The 27,553-nt window shown below is 55.1% G+C and overlaps 1 protein-coding gene across 2 annotated transcripts in view; it reads right to left on the bottom strand.

Annotated features, from left to right (window-relative positions):
* RAI1 (retinoic acid induced 1) overlaps positions 1 to 27,553 on the bottom strand; it is a 71,031-nt gene that overhangs the window by 25,755 nt on the left and 17,723 nt on the right. The window contains exons 2-3 of one of the 2 annotated variants that reach the window (XM_065684665.1): positions 13,052 to 13,219; positions 11,656 to 11,736 (exon numbers count right to left, since the gene is read on the bottom strand). The gene's annotated coding sequence lies outside the window, so the exon portion shown is untranslated. The remainder of the gene's footprint in view (positions 1 to 11,655; positions 11,737 to 13,051; positions 13,220 to 27,553) is intronic. The other variant, XM_065684664.1, reaches the window with a different exon arrangement.

Below are 27,553 nucleotides of genomic sequence, written 5' to 3'. Positions count from 1 at the left end.
AAATCCCTGGGGATGGACACCAGTGGGATGCATCCATCTCCACGCAGGGATGACCACAGCGATGATGCACGGGGACTTTGACAGCAGTTTGTCACCCTTGGCATGGTGGAGACTGGGAAGGTGAAGCATCCCCTGGGTGCCATCAGGGGGATGATGCCTTGGCTGGAAGATGCTCCCTCAAGCCCTGGCCACTGTCCCCATATGACTCCATCCTTGGTGATGTGACACAGGAGCAGGCAGTGATGCAACGCAGGACAAGCCACCACAGGGCTGCAGCGCTGATGGGGACAGGGACAGGCAGCATCCAACATCCCTCCATCACTGTGCCAGCACAAACACCACGGGGGGCAGCAACCCCACTTGCACCACGGGATGGAGCATCCCCATGTGCCCTCTCCTTCCCCTCACCAACAAGTGCACCACGACCCAGCTTCTCCTTCCCATCCCATCCCCATCCCAGCGCCGCGCTGGCTATTACCACAGGAAGAGCTGTAACACTAGAGCAAACCTCCCCACTCAGCCCTGCTACAAATCAGGGTCAGGCGGCAGTGCTGTTAGACAGAGCCTGTAGCTACGTGCTCCTGCTCCTAATGTCCTCCCCTGCACGCTGCATGGGGACACGGAGGAGACGAGACAGCATCTCGGTCGTGCTGCCCATCTGAGGGTTGCTGCCCTCTGATCCGGCTCCACCAGCGCTTAGGGTTAATGCTGGGGGTGTGTTTTCCCCTTGGGGCAGCTCTGGCTTTACCTTTACCATCTGCAAATGTGGTTCAAAGTTTGCCTGAGCCTATTTTTAGAGCCTCTTCACCACATGCGATTTCTCCATCGTGAGACAGGAAACGCTGATGAGGTTCTTCGCCACGGAGATGGTTCCTCCTCCCCGGATGGCCTCTGAGCAACTCTGATGTGCGTGGTGCTGCCGGGCCACGAGCTCCCAGCCCTCACCTCGCAGCAATGGGATCGTGTCCTGTGGCAATGGCTATGGCAAGCTGCAGAGCCAAGGGTGGCAAAGTGTCTGAGGGTGGTCCCCTGGCTCCTGGTCACGGTGAGGTCCCCATCCATGGTCTCTCTCAGTGGGGATCTCTACGCAAGGATGGATGTGTCCTGCTTGTTCAGCCTGGAGAAGAGAAGGCTCCAGGGAGACCTTAGAGCAGCTCCAGTGCCTAAAGGGGCTATAAGAAACCTGGAGAGGGGCTTTGGACAAGGGCCTGTAGGGACAGGCCAAGGGGAATGGCTTTAACCTGCCCGAGGGGAGACTGAGATGAGCTCTTAGGCAGAAGCTCTTCCCTGTGAGGGTGCTGAGGCGCTGGCACAGGGTGCCCAGAGGAGCTGTGGCTGCCCCATCCCTGGCAGTGCTCAAGGCCAGGTTGGAGCACCCTGCTCCAGTGGAAGGGGTCCCTGCTTGGAGCTGGATGAGCTTTAAGGCCCCTTCCAACCTGAACCATTCCATGATTCTATGGTGACCCCAGCAATGGGAATACAAACCCTGGACGGTTAAACCGAGCCCTGGCATTACAGCCCTTGCTCACCTGCTTGCCCCATGCCTCAGTTTCCCCATAGCAACAGCATCCTATAGCAGTGCAAAGTGCTCGGTGGCTCCTGCATCTCCTTGACCACACACTGCATCGACGCATCAGCACTTGGGCTGCCATCAAACAGACCCCAGCAGTGATACCCACCACCTACCCTTGTGCCCATCACCCCCTCACGGGTGATGCTCAGTGTGTTCCCATTGTCACCCTTAACACGAGATGCTTTGGAGCTGAACCAGAGCCCCACTGGGCACCATCCCTTCTGCCGCCTGTCACATCCCTGTGCCTGAATCCATGGCGTGGGCTCAGCAGCCCATGAGCGCGGCTGCGGCTGGGCGGCGCGGTACCCGCTGCTTGAATGTCAACACCTCATTTATACATCTTGATTGGCTCTCATCAGCCATGCTGCGTTACACCTGATTGCTCCGAGCCCGCGCGGGGGGCCAGGCTGCAGCGCCTAATTCCATTTAATTGGCCCCTCCATCCCAAGCAAAACAGAAATAGAGGAATAAAGACACAATAAAGCATCCTTTCCCCCCGCTAAAACCAGGCACATCTCTGCGGTCTGCGGGTTGGGTTGATGCTGCGGTGGGATGCGGGAATCTCTTCCCATCAATGCCAGACCCTGCGTGCTGCTTTGCCACCCCCTCGCCCCGCAATGAGCTCCATGGTCGAGTCATGCTTCCCTGTGCTCCTTCTCCCGCCCGCTCCCGCGAACCACTGAGGCTGAAATTTCAATTAAGAAAGGGAAATAATCACCCGCCGCTCCACATCCCCTCTAAGATGGTAGCCAAACCCAGCCACCGCCTCCCGCCGTGTCCTGGCATTCCAGTGGCATTCCCAGGCACAGCCGCTCGCCACTGGCTCCTACCGCAGCCGTGCCAGGAGACCAATGCCGCAGGGATGCTGGGAATTGATGCTCACTGATGCTGTGAGCCCCATAGCCCGGCTCGACCTTGTGCTGGGTCTGAACCCTCTGCCCATCACTGAGCCCTGGGCTGGGGGCTGGTCCCCTACTTCCTGCCTGGCACATGACCATGGTGATGACTTGGTTCTCCTCCTCCCATTCCCAAGCCATATGCCACAGGGAGCTGTTGTGCCATTCCTGACATCCCCCCGTGCACAGGGTGTATGGGAGAGGAGGAGGGAGAGGATGGGCAGCAATTTCTGCTGTAGTGGTGGCACTGGAGGAGCGTGGGGCAGCAGTGGGGAAAGGCCCCCACCTTTGGGCTATGTCCCCAGCTTGGGGACACCAGTGGTGTGGCATGGCACTGCTTATTAGCCCAGAGATCACCAGGGCACCTCAGACCTGCTCCAAGCCCCTGGAATGTCTCTGCCTGTGTTCACCTCCATCATGTTCCAGAGACCACATTTCTTACATCCTTTTGCTTTAGCACAGCCAGAAATAGGAGGAACAAACCCTGCCGGGGCTGGAAAAGGCACAAACCCCGATCAGAGGATGCTGTGGTATTCCACAAGTGCTCCTGCAGCTTCTCCTCACCAGCCTGCCTGTCCTGGCTCCAGTTCATGCCCCATTGGGGTGACACAATCCCATCATAGATCCCTATGGTTCATCCCCAGCCAGAGGCAAACCCCAGGAGAAGGCAGAGACGGACACTGACCGAGACACCGGAGGCAACCTCCTCATGAGGATGAGGATGAAGATGAGGAAACACGGGGCATCTCCTTAGCTCAGGAGATGCCATATTCAGGTGGTGGGTGCTGAGACAGAGCCCCAGGAGCGAGAAGGACATGGTCTACTATGAGATGTCCCTGCCTGTGGCCGGGGGTTGGAACTGGATGATCTTAAGGTCCTTTTGAACCCAAGCCATTCCACGATTCCATAATTCTATAAGACGGGTGCTCCCTGCACCCTGACAGGTACAAATGCACTGCAGTAATTGCCTTTTGCCACTGTATGCTACAGCAGCTGTACCTGGAGTGAGCGGTCATTACAGCCCTGGCTGCCCAGGGAGCTCTGTGGATGCTGCAAGGAGCCACGCTGATGCAGAACAAGCTGGTTTGCACTGGAACGTGATGGGTCCCCAAAACCAGACTCTCTGCCATCAACGGGGATGGTGTCTCATATTCCCATTCCTTTTCCCATCAGCCCTAAGGCCGGAGGGTGCTGCAGCAAAGGCTGTGAGCCCCGTGACTCCGGTGGCAGGAGATGCAGCGATCACAAGAACAAGGAAAGCAGCAACCTCAGGCTGCAGATTAGCTTCATCCTATAGGCAGGCAGGCAGAAACCTCCCCTGGTTCAGCATCTCGCCAGAGACCACACAGGGAGCCTGGGGAAAGCCAGCGAGAGGTCACAGGTCCCTGTGGGCTGAGAGCATCCTTTCCATGGGGATGGAGTGAGCTTGAAGCCAGCGGTACCCAGCACCCTGAACCTCACGTGGGGCCACCCTTTCCCCCTGTACAGCCCCAAACACAGACCCCTGCAGTACCAGCGGGGGCTGCAGAAACCAGTTTGGCAGAGAGAGGCTTTTTAACCAAGTTTAAATGCACTTCCCTTGACTCGGTTCCCAGTGCAGCGTAGAGGAGACCCAAGTTGGCCGTCGGCCACGGCGCTCGGCTATGCACGTCCCTACCGAGAGACACATTCCTCAGCACTGCAGCTAAGTGCAGCGCAGCCTCTGAGGCCTTCACCCCTCCTGCAAGGATAATTTATGCCCTCTGACCCAGCTCCCCCTTTTAAATCAGGCTGATCAATAGAGAAATCAGACAATCCTTTTAAGAAACTATCTCATCCGATGCTTCCAGCTAATGATCCCTGCTCCTCTTACAGCTGCTTGCAGAGATGTAACCCAGGATGCTGGGAGGACGGAAAGGCCACCAGGCCAAGGTTCTCCTTCCTCAATCCAAGCGGGAGCAGCAGCATCGCTGCCCATTTATATTGGAGGCAAATGGGAGATGCCAGCCCCTGTCTTTTGGAAAGCCGGAGCACGGGCTCCTGTCAGGAAGCTGATGGCTCCTCTGGCAATGCCACACACCAGCTCCTGCTGCTGAGCATCGTGCTGCAGGGAAGCGCTGGCTCCAAAACCCTGTCCCTTTGCCTGTTTCATCACCAAACGTGCCCTTCTCCTAGCACAAGAGCCCTCTGAGGACACTCTCCTTCATCCTCACCCTTCCTGTAAGCTCCTGGCATGGGTTTGCACTGCCTACCCTGCAAAGAAAAGCCAGCAAAGCTCTGCTTTTATGAGACCCCCCCCCTGCCCTGCAGTCCTGCATCCAGCTCTGGGGCCACAACACAAAAGGGACGTGGAGCTGTTGGAGTGAACACAGCAGCTCCCAGTGCCTAAAGGGGCTGCAGGAAACCTGGAGAGGGGCTTGGGACAAGGGCCTGTAGGGACAGGCCAAGGGGAATGGCTTGAACCTGCCCGAGGGGAGACTGAGCTGAGCTCTTAGGCAGAAGCTCTTCCCTGTGAGGGTGCTGAGGCGCTGGCACAGGGTGCCCAGAGGAGCTGTGGCTGCCCCATCGCTGGCAGTGCTCAAGGCCAGGTTGGACACAGGGGCTTGGAGCAAGCTGCTCCAGTGGAAGGGGTCCCTGCCCGTGGCAGGGGTTGGAGATGGAGAAGCTTTAAGTTCCCTTCCAACCCAAACCAGGCTGGGATTCTAAGGCAAAGCAACAGCCACAAACCTGGTTCCTGAGGGGACCAGAACAGCACAGCCAATGTCCACAGCAGAGCCTCCACAAGGGCTTTATGCTTTGATGGCAACCGTCAAGAAACCATTTCTACCTAACTGGGAAAGGAACTGGGTTAACCAGCAAAGAGGGAAGCATCAGAGAACCCTGTAAGTCTTCAAAGGGAACAGACGTGCTCAGTAGCCAAATGTCCCCTTCTCCTTTGTGTGCGCTGGGCTTTTGACATTTACTGTGCTGCCCGAGAACGCAGAGGGAGGATGATTCTCCTGCATCCGAGGGCCATTTCTCACCCTGACACGCTCAAACAGGGATTTCTCCCCTATTCAAGGAAGCGTCTGGCCCCAAGCATCCCTTCCCCATAGGGACTTCATCCTTCAAACCACCCAGAAGGAAGGATGCAACCATGCTCCAGGGATGCTCAGCACCTTCCCCATAACAACCGGGATAACGGGACCAGGCTCCAACCCTGGGGCACCCCCAACATCCGCCCTCCATGCATCCTTCCCACCCAGCCCTTGCTCCAAAGCAAGAGAGCAGATATGAAAGGCAAAGGGCTGCCGCAGCACAGCGCGGTGCAGGTCCTGCCACAGCAGTCACAGTGAATTACAAGGTATTAGAGCCCCACGCTGCCGTGTCTCCTCCAGCGGCAGTCACGGTGAAGGACATGCTATGATAGGACTAGAGCCTCCTCCGGAGAATCCAGTCTCCGGGATGGTGAAAGGCAGTGGTATGAAGAGGCCAGCCCTGTCCTATAGATCATACAGCGACAGGCAGGGTGAAGGACATGCTATTACAGGATGAGGCGATGTGGGGATGTGGGGAGTTACCCAGCGACAGCCAAGCTGGGATACGTGGTGATGGGGGTGGTTTTGTGTCTCTCTGGATCAGTGAGTGCTCACGTCTCTTTAATTGTTCTTTCCTACTTTATGGAGCATCTCATTTTCATTTACGCACCGGGCATCTCCATCTGAGAACGCGGCCGGTGATGCTGCTTCCCACCGCTGCCCCTGTATCCCCTCCGGATGGTACCCAGCGGAGATGGGAGGATCAACACGGCGACCGACCTGCCCTGCAGCTCCTCTGCATGCCCCACGCGATGTCGAGGGCTATAACGGAGATGGGCAAAGCCTCCCTGATGCTCAAAGTCCCTCCCCATCGGAACACAAGCACCGAGAGCCAATTTTAGTGGCTGCCATAAATGCAGCAGGAGCGGTGTCCCCTGGTGAGGCATCGAGCGGTGACTAAGAGCGGAGATGACAATAAAGCAGAGGAAGCAGCAAGGGCTGACTGCAAAGCAGCAAAACCAACCCCCCGAATCCAGCTCTCAGGCACCGACTGATGCTGCTCCCCCCAAGCCACAACAGAGCCCTGAACTGAGCCAGCGACAAGGAGTCGGGTTTTCTTGGGCTCCGGCTCAGCTCAGCCCTGGCACAGGCTCAGTGTGGGTTGAAATCCCATAAGGAGGAGGGGAGAAAGGCTTCCCCGCACCAGGATGCTGGGATGGAGTTCAAACCTCTTAGCAAAGCACACAGGGAGGCTTCTGTACAGCCCCTGCATATAAATCTACCCCCTTAAAACGGCCTCAGCGGTAAATGCGGTAGAGAACATGCACAACTTGACAGGTCGGGGTGTATTTATGGTGCTTTGGCACCAGGGATACAACCAGTTGGGATTTTTGCTCGGCTCTACCACTTGGGCATAGCCACAACAAACCCATTTGAATACCTCTCGTTTCAACCAAGGCAGAGATCCAGCCTATTCCCCATGGAGCAAGAGCCAGCCCTTGAGCCAAATCAATCTCCAATGGATCTCCATCAACTTCATGGAGTTACGACCACAATTTGGCCCATGTGTGCCACGTAAATCTGGTCATTTCTCTTCCCAACGGCCCAAATACCGCAGCATTTGTTAGCGCGGGAGAGGGGGACGCATCCTTCGGGAGAGATCCCTTTGGATACAGCGCCAGCCCTTCCTTGCTTTATTTCCTTTGCTGCCTGGGATGAAAGGCAAGCGAGACGCGCTGTACTACGTGCCTGAGCTGTTTGGGAAAGAAATAGGAATTTCCTCCTGCCATTCCCAGTCTTTTGATAGGCAGGTGGGATGCGAGCAGGAATAACTCAATCAAGACAGAGCAATTGTTAATTAATTTGTGGATCCCTTCGCTGGCTGATTGCCTTGGAGACAAAAGGGAAGCCTCTCCTTTAACACTTGTGTGCGCCTGGTACTCTGAGCCTCCCCTTTTCACCGGCGCATCTTTGCTCTTGAAGGCTGCACAAAAGGCAGAATTCCTTGATCTTCTGCCTCGTCTTAGGAGACGCACACGAGGGGGAGCTGCGCTGGGGGTGTTTTGGGGGGTTCTCTCATGGGTTTGGGGGAATACTCGAGCTCAAAATGCCCACAGAGCGGGTGGGGAAGGTAAAAATAGAAAGAAAAGGGAAAACCAAGCCCGTCCAATGGAAGAGAGCAAAGCGTTTTCCATCGACACCTTCTGCCCAGCCCGCTCCATCCCCAGGGGGAGGGAGTTGAAAGGTTCACGCTACATCAAGTGGTGAGTAATGCAGCCGGAGGCTCCTGCTCAGGGCCAGGCTCTCGCCCTCCATCACTCCCTTGCCCCATGGCCGATGCTGTGTGGGGCAGAGCCCTTCCCTTCTCCCCTCTCCATCAGCGCCAGTGGGGATGCAGGAACTTCCTAGGCAGTGACTGACACCACAATTATCGATTGCCGGCTGCAAAGGCTTGCTCCCGCCTCCCCCCCTCTTCTCACTTGTTTTCTTCTGTGCAGCAGAGTGCCAGCCTTCAGAGACTGCTGCTGTAAAAGGCTCAGATTGACGGGGTGTCAAGATACCCACTGCCCCTGGCTTTTAACGTTCCCTTGCAGGGAGGGGAAGAAGGAAGAGCCCCTGCGCTGGTGAGTGGAGCTTGGCGAGCTCCAAAAGAAAGGGAGGAATGAAAAGCTTTCCTCTCTCCTCCATCGAGGAGATGCTCTTGAACCACAAGCAGCTTTTTCAGCCTCAGCTTGGCTGCGTGTGTCTCGGAAACCTCAAGATGCTGGGAAGGAGGAGAGGCGGCGTGCCAGCGCTTTCGAACTGCCCAAGATGAAGGCACCAACATAAAACACCACCATCCCCATCACATCTTCATGTGCCCACGAGATCGGGCAACAGCCATTGCAGTGGCAGAGAGGGTTAAGAGGTATCCTGGCCAGGTAAGGTCACACAGCAAAGGCTGCACAAGGATGAGGACTCCCCAGCTCAGGAGCATCCTCTGGTGCTCGGCGTTGATGGCACAAGGGGACCAGACTGCAGGGTTTTCCTAGCAAAGGAGCTCCAGGTGCATCCTCCACTAAAGGCTGCCAGGGATGGATGATGGGAGCCAAGGATCCTGGGTCCTTCGTGAGCCCCATCTCCATCCCTGCCACAAAATGGGGACATCAAGCTGGCTGTGGAGGTGCTTGTTTGCAAAGCCTGGTGGCACCTTGGGACCGCAGCTAAGTGTTACACGCTGGAGCCAGAGGCCTGAAATGAAAGCCGGCTCCACGACCGTCAGTGTCGACACCTGGTGATGGGAGGAGAGGGATCGATGATGGAGAGTCTGTCGCTCCTGATGCATCGCTGTCAGGGTCAATACACAGCTCTCGGGGAGATCAGACATCCAGGTTAACTGCTTTGCCTCCGCGCTAAGCCAATGGGCTGGCGGGGCCTCATCCTGCTCGCACATCGTCATCCAAAGCCAGACTCAGTCCCACAGCCACCAAATGCCACTAAGAGCATCCTCAGGGCTCGTGGCTCTTGTTTTCATCCATGTAGAGCTTAAATATAGCTGCAAAAGGGTCTGGAGAGGGACATGGGGGCAGCAGGGATCTGCACCAAACCAGCACAGCATCACCGTGGGACCACACGGGGACACAGGGCGTGGGGACAGCCCCATGGTCACAGAGATGCTGTGGCCAACCGAGGGGGCCTGGGAAGGGGAATGGGAGCGATGAGACCCACGTGAAGGGAAGCCCCATCTACCAGTCCCCTTCCCATCCCCATCCTGAATTGCTGGGCAATGGAAAAGGCAGGAGGACCTGGCCTAGGTCCTGCCACTCGGTGCCCGTATCCCCTGAGCAGCAGAGGGGTCCACGTGGCTTTGGCACCATGCCTGTCCCCTCCGGGTAACGCTCCGGATGCAGAGAGCCACCCCGGCCCCCTAAGAGCCAGGAGAGCTGTGACAGTGGGGCTGCACTGTGCCCTCTGCACCATGCAGGTTTAGGGTACCCTGACACCACATGGGGCTCAAAGGGCCCCCCCAAACCCCCAGTGGACCGGATCCATCCCCCTGCCCAAGGGGTCCTGCGAGGACAAGAGGCCCCACTGCAGCATCTCCCCACCAGCTCCTGGGGTGCTTTGAGCTGCACATCTCCTCCTCAACACAACACAGCCCCCCTGGGGGGACTCCCCTACCAACAGCCCATGGAGCCAGCTTGTGGGGGGGACAACACAGCATCACACCCCTGGCACAACCAGACTTGTGTCAGCCCCCCCTTAAAACCCTCAGTAAAACAGAGCACGGCGTGAATAACAAAAGCAGCGATCAGTAAAGACTCTCCCAAGAGGCTGCAAGTTCTTCAATTAGAGCTCACATTATAGGAACGAGAAACTCCACACTGTCTTCCGTACGGATAACACTTCTTTCCCCCTTCTCCTTTAAAGAATAAAAGGGAAGGGAGGGAGGAAGGGAGGGAGGGAGAGGAAGGCTGCATCTCTAATGCAACAGACAGGTCTGCTGAGATTCACTTTGGCTCTTATTTTGACTTTCATCTAAAAGAGCTGCCCTGGGAATCCATTAAGTCCAATTTAAATCGGCTCTCCGCCCTCACGGCTTCTCCCCGCCTTCTCACACCCCCCCATGGCTCCCTTCTCTTCTTCCCCCCCCTTTCCATCCTTGGAAGCAAACAAACACAAAAGCAAGGCCAGGCAGGGCAGGCAGCGAAGGGCAGGCAGCGAAGGGCAGCACCGGCGTGGTTTCGGAGCCATTCCCAGGGGGAATACAGCCCTCCCCAGGGCCGTTGCTCCATCCTTATTTCCACCCAAACAAACACAATATCGGCGGTTTTTTGAGGGGGAAAACGGGGTTTTGGGACACCCCCCCCCCCCCCACACACACACACGCAGGCGTTTTTCCCTTGGATTTTACGCTTACAATTAGCTCCATTAACGCCGCAGCCGGCAAAGTTGGACGGGATATAACCGCATGCTTCACTCTCCAGGTTTGGGTTTTATTCCTCCCCAGCGAGTTTCCCCTCCCCGAGAGCATTCCTTTGCCTTCGGGAATGCCTCCCCCCCCCGCTTCTTCCACCACCGCAGCTGGGTTGAGGGCCGGACCCCTCTCCTTTCATCTCCCCACACTCATTCAAGCTCTGCTTCTGTTGTATAAGCAGTTTTCCATCTCCCCCCCTGCTCCGTAACACACCCGCTCCGCACTGCATCCTATTCATATGTTTTCAATCATCGCCCTTTCCCTATTTAAAACAAAAGCACACACAGACACCCCCCCCCCCTCCACCCCCCCCGTCCTTCTTTTCCCCTCCTTTTCCAGCAGCAGGGCTCCGAGCTCCCCCGTTATTCCCTGGTTTGTTTGTTTATTAATGTGGATTTGGGAAGCGGGGGGGGGGGGGGCAAAAATGTGCGGTGGGAGAAAAAGGAAGCAGGAGGCGAAAGTCCCAGCGAGGGGCTTTGGCAAGGCGCAGCCAGATGTGCAAGCCCTGCGATTCCAGGGGTTATCATCTGCCAGATCCAGCTCTGTTTTCCCTTCCCCACCATCCAGGCACCGAATAAAAGAAAGGGAATCCATCAAGGCAGCGTCCTCACGTGCAGACAACGGCAGGGAGAAGCCAGGCGCCCGACCGCCGCAACTTTTGTAAGTAGAAACCCCCATGCACATCCGTAACTCCTCCATTCAATCCGCTTCCCATGGAAGATTCCCACTCCCGAGGGCTTGAAGCAGCCCCCGCGCCTGTTAGGATTTCAACTTTGGGGAAAGTAGGAGACAGGACAAGGCGGGATGAATCCATCCCTTCCACATACACTCCAAGTCTCAGCTGTATCTTTGTTCCGACACCCATCAATCGGCAAGTCAGGAGGATTGTGTTGGACCGGTTGCAGATTCCTTTATTACTTCCAGAAAAGCAAAACAATTCCCCCCCCCCCACCCCATTCCTCCTCCTCCTCCTTCCTCCATAGGACACACACACACACACACACATACGTACACCACTACCCCCCCCTTCCCAAACTCCGCGCTCCCGGCGCCGTGCATCCCTTCAATCACAGCGGCACACGAGTTGCACGAGAGGAAAATAAATCTGGGATAAAGCTCCATCCACACCACCCACCCCCCCCCCCCCTCCAAGCCCCATCAATTCTTCCATAAGGAAAAGCAGGGAAAAAAAGGGATAAAAAAAGGGCACAAAGATGTAGCTTGCAACAATACCTGCGATGGTCCTCGCGCTCTCCGATCGCTCCTGCTGGCTCGCTCTCCTCCTCTTCCCGAGCACAGTAGCCAGATTAGATCCTTAGGAAAAAAAATGTGAGAAATAGCACAATTCTCCTCTTTTTTTCTTGCTTTTTTTTTTTTTTTTTTTGCCTTTCCCTTCTCAGCAGCCCTTCTGAGCTCCTTCACTAACCATTATTCATAGACCACTAGGGGATATAAGGTAATTAGAAACGGCCCTATAGCATCCAGCCTGAAAATGTAATGCCAGCGGTAGGAGTGGTGGAGGGCTCTGGCTGCGGGCGGCTCCGGCAGAAAGTGCTCGCTTGGAGCTGGGGACGAGGTGAGAAGTGGGGTGGAGGAGAGGGCGAGCGGCACCGGGTGCTGGATGCTCTCCCCGCACACACCATAGGGGATGAAGGGGCAACGCTTTTGGGGTTGGAGGGGATGATTGGGGGGGGTGTGGGGGGGGGGTTATTTGGAGTGGGCTCGCTGTGCGAGCCGTGCTAGAGCGTGTATGTGTGTGTGTGTGTGTGTGAGCTCTGTGTGTGTGTTTGTGCCAGGAATAGCAATCAGCAGAGGCAGCACACAGAGCGCAAAAATGCCATCATGCAGGGTCAACAGAAAGCTGCAGACATTTTTTTTCCCCCCTGTTTTTTTTTTTCCCTTAGGCTTAATCCTCTGGAGCGGGGGAGAGGGAAAAGGAGGAGGCTGATGCCTTCTTTATAGTTGTGATTTCCCCCCCCCCCCGCTTTCCAAGGGATCAGATTAACCCCCCCCTTTCCCCTCTATATACACACACAAGCCAACCCCAGCCATCCCAGCCCTCCACCGGCGCTGCATCCCCGGTGGGATGCGGGTCTCGCCGCACAGTGATGCGCTGGGGTGGGATGAGCAAGGTGGGCTCAGAGAGGATGGGAAAGCAAGAGGGAGGCAGCGCTGGGGGGTGGAGGCAAACGAACAAATCACACCTGCAGCTTTCTCTCTCTGTGTGCCATAGCCAGCTGCAGCCCAGGCAGGAACCGGCAGGGAAAATACAGGCTTCCCAGCACCGTGCATCTGCAGGGATTTAGGTGCGCGGTGATGGGAGCTCATCGCTGGGAATGGGGGGGTTATTTCAGAAGCAATGAAGGGGGGGAAAAGGAGACGGTAACAAAGAGCAACCCTTCCCCACACACTGCTTTTCCATGGATAAAACCCGGCGCAGAGGCGAGGATAAAGGAGCTGGTCCCTTCGCAAAGGGGAAGCATCGCTTTGGTAGCCCTGGCTCGCACCGGGGTCGCTGCCGTGCGGTTCCCTGCACACCAGCTCCTGCCCGGAGGGTGCAAACGCCCATCCCTGCCTCCTCCCACGCCGCCGCTCTGAGCCGCTCTTTAATTGAACTAAAGCTGTTCACCTTGATAACGCAGCACGGCGGCAAGTTCCCGAGCCGTACGCGGGGGGCTGGAGAGCTATTTGATCCACTTCCAAGGCGCTGCCTTTCAATTCAACCCCTTGCTCTTGAAGGATGGATAACCAGGCCCTCTCTTTTCCCTGTTAATTACTTGAGATAGGAGGCATCGAGCTGCAAAACAGACCCAACCTCATAAGGAGAACCAGCATCTGCCAAAGCAAACCGCTCAGCTCTTGCTTTCCCCCATCCCTTTTCCCCCCAGTGCCATCCCAGCCTGGCTGTTTATAGCTAACACACCACAACACGCTCCCACTTCACACGTGTCTCTCTGCAGGATGGTAAACTGAGCCGGGACCTCATGGCTCTCCAAGGACCCTGTTTTTATCCCCCATAACCACTGATCCCCCCTGCCCTTCATAGGGAAGAGCTCTTTCACCATTTGGCACCACGGGCCGCGATTGCCGCCCTAGTAAAGCCAAGGTGGGACGCACACCCAATGGGCATCATCTCCTATGGGATTGAGGAAAGACTAAAGGATTTGTTATTTTTACACCGCAATCCCATCAATCCATCAATCTGGTCCATCCAGATTGGAATGTTTGAAATGCCCACCTCCGGGAGGGCTGTGATTTCAGGAGAACCTCAGCTCTCCTCTCCTTGAACCCTGACCTCAGCGTGGTGAGGAGCAATGCTGAAACCACAAACCCTGGAGAGCCCTGTATGCAAATCAAATCACTGCCAAACACTTTGGTTATTAAACGCTGTGATTTTTCCAGCCATTTACAGTCTGCGACTGCAATTTATGGGTTCACAAAGGCTGATTTCATGACTCCTCGGTACCTCTGAGGTGCCAGCACCCACATCACCTCCATTTACATAACACAGCCGTGCCTGTCTCAACCCAACCACTGGCTGGGTGGGAGACCATCACCTATGACAGCAATTAACTTTACTCATTAAAGCCTCCGAGCTTGTAGAAGATGCTGATGAGCAGTTGTGTGGATGGGAGAGTTTCCAGCCTCTTGATGAAACCTGGCTCTGGAGCATCCCCATGCGTGGCGCACAGCCCCTACCATGCGTGCCGATACATCCCCATGCCCCTTGTATTCACTGCCTACCTGCATGGAGCAGATCTCACCCTAAGCTACCACAAAGCCATCACAACCAGCATCAAAAAGCCTCTTCCCATCTTCCCTATTGCAAGAACAGGGCTCAACTTGCCAATCAACGTCAGAAGCTTCATTGGAAGTAACCCCCTGCCCAGGGTACGTACAAAATAATGACTCATTGCACTGTCACTTCTGGAGCTGCTAAAGCAAAGATGCGCCTCGGTGTCTCACCACTGTGACCTACACCGAGAAGGAATCATCATCTCAGTGCTGAGAAGAATGAGCTTTGCCTCACCAGCATCCCCTTCCGCCTGCTCTTGCCATGCTCCACTGGCCTGGGGTCCCTGGGACCTCCCCAGCGCCTACATGGGATGCTCTGAGCCAGCTCTTCCTCATTCCCCTCCCTTTCATCCCTCTTTCTGGCTGATTTTCCCAATGGATTGCTCTCATCCCCTCACACACCCAGTGCCACACACCCCACACTCGTGGCTCCTCGCAGGCAGGGAGCAGGCAGCCCTGCCTCGGCTCTCATCAAGCTCCGCACACCGGCTCCAAGCGGATCCGATGGATTTTCATTTCCTAACTCTGCCCTTCGGGCTATTTCTAACGAGCTTCCTCACGCTTAAAATACATAGATATAAATCCTTCATCTTGCAGCAGCAACGCTCAGGACAACTGTGCCTGCAAGGAGAGGAATTAATGATACCCACTCACTTTACATAGGGGGGCATCACGCTGACCTCCTTGGACCAGGACACAGGAACAGGCAGAAACCCCTGCCCAAAGCAAACATGGCTTTGGGGACTGTTTTGGCCTGGTCTGATGTTCTGGTCTGGATAAGGAGCCACCACTGTCCTCCTGAGACCCTGTCCCCATGTCCTTAGCCCCAGCCTCCCTGTGTAGCCTCTCTGCCTGCAGCACCAGGTCCAATGGATCGCTCTCACCCCTCCTGGACCCATCCCTCCCATTGAGAGCAGGGAATTGGTCCTGGGTGCCTTAATTGCTACTAATCAGCTGTTTTAATGAGTTTCTCCATGCCCAGCACATCACCACTTCCCATCACTACCTCCTCAGAGGCCAGCCCTGCTCCTGCGGCGCGCCGAGGCCCCTGCCATCTCCAAGGCTTTCCTCAGTGGGAGAGCAGTGATTATCCCTCTCAAAAGGTCTCTTATAATGGAAACCATCTCTCCATCCCTCCTTGGTCTCCTCCTGCCATGACCCAAGCTCCGTGGAGAGGAGCTGTGCTCCGAGGCAGCGCCGTGTTTCCATGGAAAGAGTGAATAGCAGAGCCTTCCCAGCGGTTTATTAGAATTCCTTTTCCTCCGATGGAGAGTTTGAGAGCAAAGTCAAAAAGGCTTTAATGTGGGGCTAATGGAGCCCCTGGGAAGCGCAGGAAGGAAATCTCCCCTGGAGAAGAGGAGGCGTGAGGAGAGGGGAGGGCAACTTCCAAGGCAAATTCCTGGACAGGTTGGAGTTGTTTTTGCAGGAGCCATCTCAGGCGGCGAGCGATGGAAATGATGTTTGGTTTATGCCGAACAGATGTTACAAAAGACCTGCCAGGAACGCAGCGAGCGATGCAAAACCCACATCCCACTCGCTTCGCCCCGCGTGTCCTCCATCTCCCCCCACCCTCCACATGCTGCACGCTCAAACCCCTTTATTTGCATTTAACAAATCATAGTTGCAGCAAAACCCCAATATTAAGCAATAAAATAACAATCGATTCATTTCCTCCCTCCCCAAGGCTTTGGTTTCAGTTGAAATCCTTGGTTGGAGCAGCTTCTAATTGGTTTTAATACGTTTTCCTGTCTTTTCACGTTTCCCAAGCCCATCTTCCGCTCGCTTTGGGGGTTCCCCTATTTCCTGGTCCCCTTCCCATTCTCTTCCTGTTATTCCCCCAAGGGATACCACAGCTCTTGACTCCACCAAGTATCTGGAGCACAGCGACTGTTATTCCTTGCCTAGGGATGCTCCAGTGTGAAACACAGCCTGCAGCCTCCTCTTTGGGGGGAAATAGAGGGATTTGGCTGCAGTTGAGAGATGGGGAGATGCAAATGGGAAGAGGTACGATGGAGGAATCCCAAAACCAGCCAGACAGTGGCTGGAACAGGAGTAAGAGTCCAGTGCTCCAAAAGCCAAGGAGCAGAAGCCCATGCACACACATGCATCGCAGTGCCAGAAGTGGGCACCTTCGAAGCTCATCTAAAACCAACCCTGATGCCAGAGCAGTGTCTGGGGTGAGGCCGGGTCGGATGGGGCTTGATGCAAGCTGCTCTAGTGGAAGGTGTCCCTGCCCATGGCAGGGGTTGGAGCTGGATGAGCTTTAAGGTCCCTTCAACCCAAACCAGTCTGGGATTCTGTGATGCAGCGGTTATCAGCATCACACATGAAAACCAGACCTGGGATCCAATGACATCCCTGATTCCCGTAGATCTCCTAAAACAAGCAAGTTTGGCATCTCTTGGTTTAACCCTGTTTTAAACGCAAGCGACAATAGCTCCCCCTTTTCATGCTAACCATAGAAAACCACTTTTCTTTCCTGACACCCAGCTTTCCAAAGAGCAAAGTCCCATGGAAACCTGGACTGGTCACATCCACGTGCATGGCCACGCATGCAGGGATGCCTAGGAGATACCACAGCACTTTCTGCGCAACGGATGCTGCTCTTCCAGCTCAGACTCATGAGACAAAGGGCAGGAATTCCAGGGTGATTGTCCACCTCTTTTCTCATTAGCATCCCTTCATCCACATTCCCGAGTGGGGCACGCTCCACAGCCCATCATCCCACACGCCGGCACGCTTTGCACCGGATTCACACTGCATCAATGCCTTGTTTGAAGGTTTCCAAGCTGGAAAGGAGGAGATGGGCTCTGGAAAGCAGCTACAGGGCAATGCTGATACAAAAGGGGTGTCCCTGCACCCTTTATAGTTCCTAAATCCTGCCTGATTTCCAAGCAGAAAATGGCATCCGCCTGCATCTCTCCAGGTGATGGAGGAAAACTGGCTGTTCCCACTGAGATTCCTCCCCTTCCCGTTCCAACGCTGCACCTGGTTAGCAACTGTCGGGAAGAGGTTAATCACAGTCCTTAAATCAGGAACCTCGCTGCGGTATGCTCGGGATGCACATCTGTGCTCTCCACAGCTCATCCCCAGCAGCATTTGGGAGAAGGCAATACGGCAAGATTAAACCCCCACAACCAACCCCAAATAAGCCCAATCTCTTCCCAAATAGCACATCCAAGCATCCCAGGGTACAGGACCCTGATAATTCCTCAAGCCAGTCTTGTGGCACGTGTGAAACACTCACTGTGCTCCCAGCCCTATTATGGTTGTGGGTTAAAAGCATCTCAGTTAACACGGTGTTGGCACAGCCATAATGTTATAGGAAAGGCTTTTTAGGGGTTAGGTTTCTGCTCCCTTGTGATGGAGGGTGGCGATGTCATTTCGAAACGCCTGGGAATGATCCATGGGGACCACAAGTATCTTGGTCCCAGACCTATGGGTCAGCCCATTGGGCTGAAAGGCTGGAACTCCAACAACCACCAACCTGGTTTCCAAGCACTGCAAAGCCTGGCCTTGCTATTTCTAGGCTTGTCCCAGGGGATCCTGCTGCTCTCCTTGCTTTGGGAAAAAGGAATCATCGTGGAGCCCTATGGAGAAGAACCTGTGTCTGGTGCTCAATGGGCCCCACGGCTGCTCTTGCTGCAGAGCCAGTGGCTCTGAGAGCCACAGACAAGAGGCTGCTCCGCACGTGCACGTGCACAGCCCGGAAAATGGGAGAGGAATTGATCCCGGAGGCCAATCTCTTTTGTTCTAACCCCTGCTGCTGTAACTGGATCTCCCCAGGTTCCCGGCTCGGGAGCCGCAGCCGGATCACATTCGCTTTCATGCCTCCTTCCCGGTGCCAGCTTGTCACATTCCCCTGTCGCCGAGGGCTGGGAAGGGATGGAGGGAGGGAGAAGGGGAAGCATCACCTCGCTGCGCGCACGAGGGGTGGACGGCGGCAATGAGGAAGAACCCAGAGGGAGCAGATTGCGGATCCACGGCATGAGACCACCCCCAGCAAACCGGCTGCCCCTTTTCAATGAGGTTCCCCCCCACCCTTCCATCCTCCTCCCCTCCAGGCTCCCCTCGCCCCTCCTGTCTGCTTTCGAGTGCAGAAATGCTGATTCACAGAGCCCGGTGCGGGAAGCAGAGAGAGGAGCAGAGCACATCAGCACCCGAAAGCATCCGACCTCCCCGGGCGCTGCTACACCGGTGATGAGCGACAGCAGATTCATCCACTCGGCTTCATTCCAGCCTCTCAGCAAGGTGAATTCATCCCCTCCGCTTCCCCTCGTGAGAGATTTGATGCTGATTTCTCTCCCCTTTCTGCACAGGGTGGAAGATTTCACGCCATGTGTGTGACGCTGCGATAGCCGGGATGGGGATGGAGCGGTGCAGGAGGGAGGTGGAATGGGTCCCCAGGGAAGTACTTTGATTTGCAAGTGGTAGGGCAAAGCAAACAGCACCCTGACCTGCTGCTGTGCATGTGTCAGTGCTCAGGGACGCTTTGCTGCATCACCAGCAATTTGGGTCCTGTCTCCTCCTTCCAGAGCCCGCGGTGGGCTCTGGGCATCAACAGCCACATCAAGGGCACTGTGTGGTTGGCAAGAACCTGCCCACCCTGTCTCACCTCCTCCCTCCTGCCAGCGTGCCTGAAATCAGAGGCAGCAGAACGATGCTTTTCCAGGGCAGCCTCTGGGGATGGTGTTCCCAGTAGCCCAGGGCAGGCAAATGGCTGCAAAAGCAGGAGCTGGATGTCCAAGCTCCCTGCTTCTCCAAGTCCAGCTCCCTTCCCTCTGGGACAATCATGACTCCCTGCACAAGAGCTCAGGTGAATAGATCCGACCTGCTTTACTCCATCATAAGTGTTCAGTCCCCCTTCAGACCCCCTTCACTTTGCCCTAAGGCCACACTTCATCCCAAAGTCACCTGCGGTGCCATGATGGATGCAACCCCTTTGGAACCCCATGCATTGAGCAGCACAGACCTTCCTGTCACCCCCATGCCACATCCCTCTGAGCAACCTCAGCACTGCTTGGACCAGGCAGAATCTGCCCCAGAGACGTGATGCAGGAGGCAAACCTGGTGAGCCAGGAAGGGAAGCCAATATTTAAGCTCACAGGCACAAGCTGGGTCTGAAGCATCAGCAGAGCACCCCTTGCCACTGCATCTGCAACAGCAAGGCTCAAAACCCAAAACTACCTTTAACTTGATTACTTCCATCCTTTTCTCAGGGCTGTATCTGAGTGGTGCTGGTCCCCTGCTCCCCCCTGCATGGAGCTGGCCTCTTCATCTGCCTCACTGAAAAGCCACGGTGCATCTGAATAGATTTCCACCATGCAACTGTAAAGGCCCCAGTGGGTTTGAATAGGAGCCCTTGAGGTATTATCTCAGCAGCGCCTCGAGGCAACCACCTGAATCCTTCCGTGACTGCTGCACAGACCCGGAATGTCTCCAGCGGCTGGAGATTATGGATAGACCTCAAAGAGGAGCCCACCAACAGCTCCCAGATGCCCCCCCAAAAGGCACGGTGATGCTAAGACAGCCGAGGCCCGGATGCCAACGCAGGGAACCAGGCTGAAGTTTCCACATTAATCAGATCGAGCTCTATTCTTTTTCATCATCTATTTCAAGGCAAGGCAAAAAGAGGTTCACGCTCTCCCCTGGCAAACCACAGAGGATGACGTGAGCCTGTCTCCTGCATCGCAAGTAGAGTGTGTCAAGCAATTAGCAAGTAATCAGGGATTCTGGAGGGGGCAGGATACTATCCCTCAAAGCAAAACCCACCCTGGAGTTTCCCATCAGGCACGGAAGGCAGCAGAGGGAGCAGGGGCTGTTGGTGAGCTCTCGATGAGCAGAGCAGACCCCGCGCCAGCAGAGCCTGCTGCCATAAGCCACCTCACGTTCAGTGTGTGCTGTAGCTAAGAGGCCCCAGGCATCCAAGCATAGGTTTTCCCCCACTCATTCCCAACCTCAGCAAGGTGGCCAAGGGAATTCCAAGTGCTGGTCCTCAGGTGTCCTGCAGATCTGCCGGGTCACCCATCCCTGGGTACTGCGGCGTTGTTGCTGTCACCAGTTCTATTCCCTGCAGCTCTGACCATGCTGGTTTCCTCTCATCCCAAATCCTGCTTTTATGGAACTTAGTGGCAAAACCAATTGCAAGCCTTTGGGATGCCGTTTCCAGCCCAGTCCCCGGCACTGCTAAACCCACATCACACAAAGCCCTGGCACAGCACACAAAGTGGTACGGGACCATCTCCCTTGCAAGGGGGATGTGCTTGCTCATACCTCCCCATAGACCTCACTGGTCCCCATGAGCACCCATCCAGCCCCATAGGAAGGGAGGGAGGGAGGATTACACGCGGCTGCAAGCTGCCACCCTGAGCACACACCTCCCTCCAGGCCCAGGGCCTGGGGCACAGAAGGAGCCGGATGGGTTGCAAAGGGGACGCCTAATCTGCCACCAGCCCTTTCTCCTCTCCATCGCCAAGGTAGCGGCAGACAATGCTATCTGCTGGGTTGTCAGCCGACCCTCCTCCCACCGTCTCTTTAGCCAGGAAAACTCTCCATCTGTCTCCAGATGGGGTGTTTCTACCACTCCAGTGCAAGCGATTCAGAGGGGAACAATGATGCTTTGTTAACAAAACAATTTTTGTGTGTCGAGCCCTCCTCCTTGTGGGTTTTTACCCCCCCCATCCGGTCCCCAGTGGGTCAGCTTTGTGCGGCGCCCTACATTTTGCTGCTTCACGTTTTAAAGGCCCCAGGGTTTAGTACAAAAGGTGCTTGTGGAGCAGCTTTTAGCTGCGAGGCGAGGTTTGACACATACGCGGATCACCCCTGTGATGGGATGGCTCGTGGTGCGGTAGTAAAGGGTGGTGGCAGGACCTTTGGAGGGATGGGAGTGCTATTTGCAGTGATTTTTGCCTCCAGGATGAGAATCAGAGCTGGTCCTATGCTCTATAGAAGGCTGGAATCCCCCAAAGGCTCAGAGAGGGAGCAACGAGATAAAGTTTGAGCGTGCTTTGGTGCAGGGCAGTGTTGGCCATCTCCTCCCATCCTTGTGTCCTCCTGCGCTTGCAATGGGAAGAGATGGGTATGCAGAGCACATCTATATGCTTGTGAGTAAAGCACAGCCCTCTCCCCAGCACAAAGCCCACGCTAGTCAAGAAGGTGAAAGCTCAGCCCTTCCATGACCAGAGCCTCCAAATGAAGATCCCAGGGTGTGCTTGACTACCCAGGGCTGGATTATCCCCCTGGACCTGCTCCCTCACCCAGCAATGAGAAGCAGATCTCCCTTTTCCAAACACATCTCCCAAGAAAACCAGCTCTTCCTGCTTCTTCCCCCCCCCACCGCCATCTCCTTTTCTTTGCCCTGAAGCAACAAGCACACAAATCACCTTCTGCTCTGCACATAACCACCAACTCACAGCAAATAACCAACCCGCGGGGCTCCAAAGCAAACAGCTTTGTGTTCCTAAGCGGGCCGGCGATTCCTGCACAAGCGGGACTCTTTTCTTGCAGGGAAGTTCCCTCCTCCTTCCTGTCCTCAGGTAACTGCATCCTCATGGAAACACCAATGTTTTTATGAGTCACCCCCCTCTCTTCTCTCTCCCTCCTGCTTCTGTGGCCAACACCCCTGTGCTTTCCAGATCAAAGCCGAAGGGGACCAGCTGTGCCGTGTCTTTTCCTCTCCAGCTCTTTCCATCTCCATTTGCAGCCGTCGCCAGCGCGAGCCCCTGCTGTTCTGGCAGTGCTTTGTGCTGCCCCTTCAGCACCGCAGCCGGCTGCTCCCCCTCCATCCTGCTCCTGCCATCCCTGCTCCTGCCCCAGCTGCACTGGGAACACAGGGAACCATCGGGAGCGATGCTCAGTCCCCCTCTGGTACGCATGGGAGATGCCCCGCTGCTGCCTTCTCATGTGCTGCTTCAGAGGGAGAAATGTGCTCAGAGTAGAGAGAAATGGGATAATCCGCTTCAGATGAAATCCCATCCTAATTCCCTGGGTTTGGAAACTCCTCCACAGAACAGAGCATGAGGCTGTATCTCCTTTCCAAAACAGTTCCATGGGGACCTTTGCTCCAGGCTTATTTCGGCAGGGGCACATCAGCTGGGAGAGCCCGGGTACTTCTGAGAATGTGGCTGAAGGCGCAGGAATCAGGGAATGGTTTGGGTTGGAAGGGACCTTAAAGCTCATCCAGCTCCAAGCAGGGACCCCTTCCACTGGAGCAGGGTGCTCCAACCTGGCCTTGAGCACTGCCAGGGATGGGGCAGCCACAGCTTCCCCGGGCACCCTGTGCCAGCGCCTCAGCACCCTCACAGGGAAGAGCTTCTGCCTAATGTCTAATCTCCATCTCCCCTCTGTCAGCATCCTTTCTCCCTCCCTGTTCAAAAGGCTGAACACCTCACGCAGCCCCCATTCTGCAGCAGGGATTCACACACAATGGGATAATTAGCATCAGGGATGCACTTCTTGCTGCATCCAGGAAATCCTGCCTATTTCCGGCCTCCGAGTTAAGTGTCATTTATGGATGCTTGATAGAGGCTACTGCCATTTGCAGCACCTCACAGGTCTGACGGGTCCATCTCTGGGGAGTACACCCCATGGCATCTCATCACCCTGTGGTACCTCATCCCCCCATGGCATCTCATCACCCTATAGTACCTGATTACCCTGTAGCATCTCATCTTGACCGCACCACGTGCGCCTCCTGGGTGCTGTGATCACGCACTGAGCAGCGCTCCAATCCCCGCTTCCCAACTCCTCATTGTAACTCAGTCAAAACCCTGCTTGGAGTCACCTCTTCTATAAGGACTTTGAAGACAGCATCGCACAGAATTAAATCTCAGCGCTTTTTATATGCAAAACACTGAATTTAGCTGCTAATATCAATTCCCAGCAGAAGAGGATGGTTGGCAGTGGCGGGTGTATTATGAATACTCTTTAAGCAAACGCTGTGAGGCAGGAAACGCATCAGTCCTCATGGAAAGCTCCCCGGTTTGCTGCTGCAGGCATCTAAATGCAAAGTTTCACCATGGCTTTTTGCCTTTTGTGCTCTGCTACACACACATCCCTCTTGAACCTCCTCTCAGGAACAGCTTCCTGGCCTCTCTGCCTCGGTCACGCGGGTGTCACCGTGACCTGCAGCATCTCCATCCTTCACCAGACACTCCACTGACTTGTCGGTAAGTAAAAGGCAGGGGATCAACTTGACTGGTCTCCTTGGCCGCTCTCTCCAAAGTGGTAAAAGGCTGACATAGAAAATACCCTGGGTTTCTGGGAGGTTTGCACTGAGAGAGCATTGTTCTTCCCCAGCTAAAGCCAGGAAAGAATTTACAGCCGGGCGGCACAGCGAGATTGTTCTGCTTTCTCTTTCCCGGGACAGCAAGCCAGTTTGAAACAGATTGCTAGCAGCGAAATGCAAGTTCCTTAGCAGCTTCCAGGGTGAAAATATTCCCTCTCCACATCTCCTTTTATGTCCACAACACGTTATTCCGGTGGAGGGCTCTCTTGCTAAGAAAAGCTGTGATAACTCACAGCCTTGGTCTCCAAAGCGGTTCAGGTATGGGAGCCAGCTCCCCTGCAAAGCATCCCTTGGTCCTGCTCCCCAGCTGAGATGTCCTTAATTCCTCCATCTGTCCCCTGCAGGCTCCGGCTGGCTCGGCTCGCAGTCGGTGAATGCATACATGTGGAAAGCTTCTCCAGCAGCTTCAGAAGCAACGATGTCTTCTAAGTCCCCAGCCCACTCCTGCTTGCTTCTGGGGCCTTCCATGCTTAGCTGCCTTTGTCCCACACACCGCACGCAGCCACACAGGAGGTTCACACCAAAATCCACCTCTCCTGCCTGCCTTTCACTGAACCACAACACAAAACAGATGGAAAAATCAAATGCTGGCAGCGGGAAGCACGGGGGCTGCGCTTGCAGCAGCCCTCCTGGAGCTGCAGAGCGTATTCCCTCCTGCTCCGGGGTCCCGGGGCATACCCCAAAGGGGTTACTGATGGGGGGGGATCTTGCTATTCCCCCTTGCCAACCCTTCAGCAGCGTGGAGGTGGAAGAGACAAGAGGGAAGGAAGGGAAAGCAATAGATGAGAGCAGATTGAGCGGTTCAGGATAGTCCAGGAGGAACAATTTCCTCCTCCACGCGGGATGTGCATGATGCACAGCGAATGAGGCACTGGGGTTGCAGACTCAATAGCGGGGGGGACGGACACTGAGCTGCTTTTCATGGAGCTCCATCCATCCCACACACTCCCTACGGAAGAAATAGCTCGTGACCATGGAATTAAGACTGTGCCCTAAGGAATGCATACCACTGCTGAGTGTAAGCTGCTCAGGTGGCCTTAATACTGGCATTTTTTACACCCTCAGTGCCTGACTTTGTAACCTTCATCATGTATTTTGAGGTGCTGTTTCACTACGCATATGAGGTTATCCTCTTTTACCACGGCTTCCTCTTGTCACCATCTTTCTAGGGTAAACAATAACCTGACTCTTCCACATCCCTCCTTGGAACCCCATCAGTGTTCCTAAACTTCCCCGGACCAGCATGAGACATCCAGCACAGCCATGGGGCTGTTACAGACTTGATCCCAGCCCCCTCCGGAGCTTTCCTCACCCATGGATGCTCGGAGGTGTCTCCTGCGTACAGAGAAGTGCCCCATAACCCCAATGCCACATGAATGCTCCACAGCAGCAGGAAGAGGAGGAGCAGAGAGAGCCCATGGTGGCATGTTTGTGGAGTAACACTCAGACTGATTGCCTTGCCTACACTGGGCCCAGGGAGATGGATGGAGATGGAGAAGCATCCGGAAGCCTGAGAGCTCTGCATCCTCCTGCCTTTTACTTTTGCTTTCAAAGCCACAAGCCTCACATTGCTGTCAAGGCGTGGGAACTTTAAAATCACTGCAGTAAGCAGGGGAGGGATGGGGAAAGGAAAGGACAAGCGTTGTCCGACGGGAATGTGGCTCCCGTGCAGGAATGCGGGCTCCCCCTTGCCAAGAGGAGCCCGAGGATTCGCCAAGAAGGGTCACTGGGACAGTGAGGAGCTGCGATGAGAGGTTGAGAGAGGGAGAAGAAGCAACAGGAACCACCTTAAGTGAGGGGAGCCTCCAGCAGAACAGTTGAAATGACTTAAATGCTTTCCCAACATCGCTCCTCCACGTAAGCACTGCTGTAATTGCCCTTGGGATGTTGCACAACGAGAGGGAGGGGTGGTGCTGGCAGGGAGGGAAATGTCCCCACTGCTGCACCAAAAGCCATGCAAACTTCTGCTGTCGTCGAGGGGAGACACTCGGCTTTGCTGCAGGGGCATCTCTGCCACCCTGCTGTTGGATTAAGCCCTCAAGGGACCATCCCTTACCCGAGCTGTAGGACTCCCCAGAGGACTCAATCCTGATGCCTCTGAGACACCGCGCGCTGCCTCAGGGAGCAAGACCAAAAGGAGAGGAGGAACAGAGCCCACAGTGCACTGTGTGGCAAGAAAACAGAGGGCAAAAGCAAAGGAGAGAGATACAAGGGCTTCATTCAAGCGCTCTGTTGCTCTCTGGAAGTCTCACGCAGAGCAGCTGGTCTTGAAGACAGTTGCAAGCACGACAAGCAAGCGCAGAGGCACATTTCTGGGTGCTTTTATTAGTGGCACTCAGACAGGGGCATCCACTCGACTCCTGTGTGAAGGGAAACGGCTGACTCATTCCTCCAGAGATGCTCAAGAGCAGGACACGGTGCTCTGGAGCTTTGGAAGCCACATCACCAGGCGCAGACACCCTGCATGTACACATACATCAGCTAACCCATGGATGCGCTGGGTCCCTGGATAGAGCATCCACACACAGCCTTTGCTTCCAAAAGCAGCCAAGTCAAAAGGGAAACCTCTGAGAGATGCAGTCTTGAGGTTAAAAACATCTGTGGGCCACCAGCCATTAAATAGGATGCTATGCTGGTTTGCTGCTACCGGGTCTTCCGCCAGGTTCATCACTGTGCCGGCTGGGTACCATCCAGCAATGCATTAAGTGATGCGACTATTTCTGTTCTCATCACATGTTTGCTCTCATCCTCTCCAGGGTGTGCATTTGGGGGGGGGGGGGGAAACACACACATTCATTATGGTGTCTTATTTTGGTAAGGCTTTTCCTTTTCCCCTGCTGTTGGGCTGTCAGCAGAGGAGAAGGGGGATTTTATCTTCCTCACATCCACATACTCAGGTATTTCTGTTCGAGGAGGCAAAGTCAAAGAAATGCTAATCAAATATCCGGGAGTGCACAGTGCTGACATCTGCACCTCGCTACTATATGGCCTTTCATTAGCATTACCTAAATGTACGACCATACAAAGAGCAGATTTCCTTAGCAACAGGGCTGCCTGTTCGTGTTTCCTCCCCACTACCCCCTGCCCTTAGAAGAAAAATGACTTCAGCTCTTTTGCAAGCGCGATGCTCGCAGCCGCTCCGCGATGCAGCAGTGCTATACAGCGCTGCCAGCCTTACTATATGCTGCATCTGGGACGCCTTCCTCTCTACGCCGGGATCCACGAGCCATAAAGCAACCTCTTGACTTGAGCCACAATAAAACTCTTCTCTTTTTCCTTATGGAGCATATGCAAAACAGCAGAGGAAGGGGAGGGGGGGATCATCTCCTCCAGATGACTTACAGCTCCCATCGCCGAGGGAGGATGTCCATCACGCGTGGCAGCACTTGACCACACTTGAAGCCACCTTCACCTCGGGCAGGGAGCTGCCAGCCTTCCCTCTGCCCGGATCTGGGCCAAGGAAGCCTGAACACTTCCATCCTCTGCGCTCTCCCCCGGTGCCACAGCCTGGTGCGCTGGGCTATTTTAGGAGCTCGTCTGGTAGACTGGCACACACACACACACACACACCGCGCTGCCGGGAACTCCCTGCTTCTGTTTCAGACAAGACTGGAGGCTGGGAGCCTGCTGGGACTCACCCTTGTGATTCCCAAGGTCTGACCCTCCTCTCGCTGGGACTGGCGCAAGGCTGCTGAGTCAAACGGGATTAGTCCCAATTAGCACCGGTGAAACGGGAGCAGAACCGTGGCCTCCCCGGCATCTCAACCCCCTCCGTGTGACCATGAAGCCTCCCCCTCCACACTCCAGCTATGCCCCTGCTTTTCATCTCCCCCTGTCGCCATTCCCTGCCTTTTCCACACGGATACGCTCTCCCTTTCCCATTATGATAGGGTCTTTGATTGCACGATCGCGTAACTATAATGAGACAAATATTTATTTTGCAGATATGGGTTAATCAGACCGAAGGTATAGAAATATTTCATGCGCTAATCAGAGTACCTTCAGCAATCAGGATAGTAAATAACCCAGGTAAATTAACATAGGAGAGTT

The sequence above is a fragment of the Lathamus discolor genome, chromosome 6 (genome assembly GCF_037157495.1).
Source record: "Lathamus discolor isolate bLatDis1 chromosome 6, bLatDis1.hap1, whole genome shotgun sequence".
Taxonomy (NCBI): domain Eukaryota; kingdom Metazoa; phylum Chordata; class Aves; order Psittaciformes; family Psittacidae; genus Lathamus; species Lathamus discolor.
This window is presented reverse-complemented; position numbering and strand designations above follow the sequence as displayed.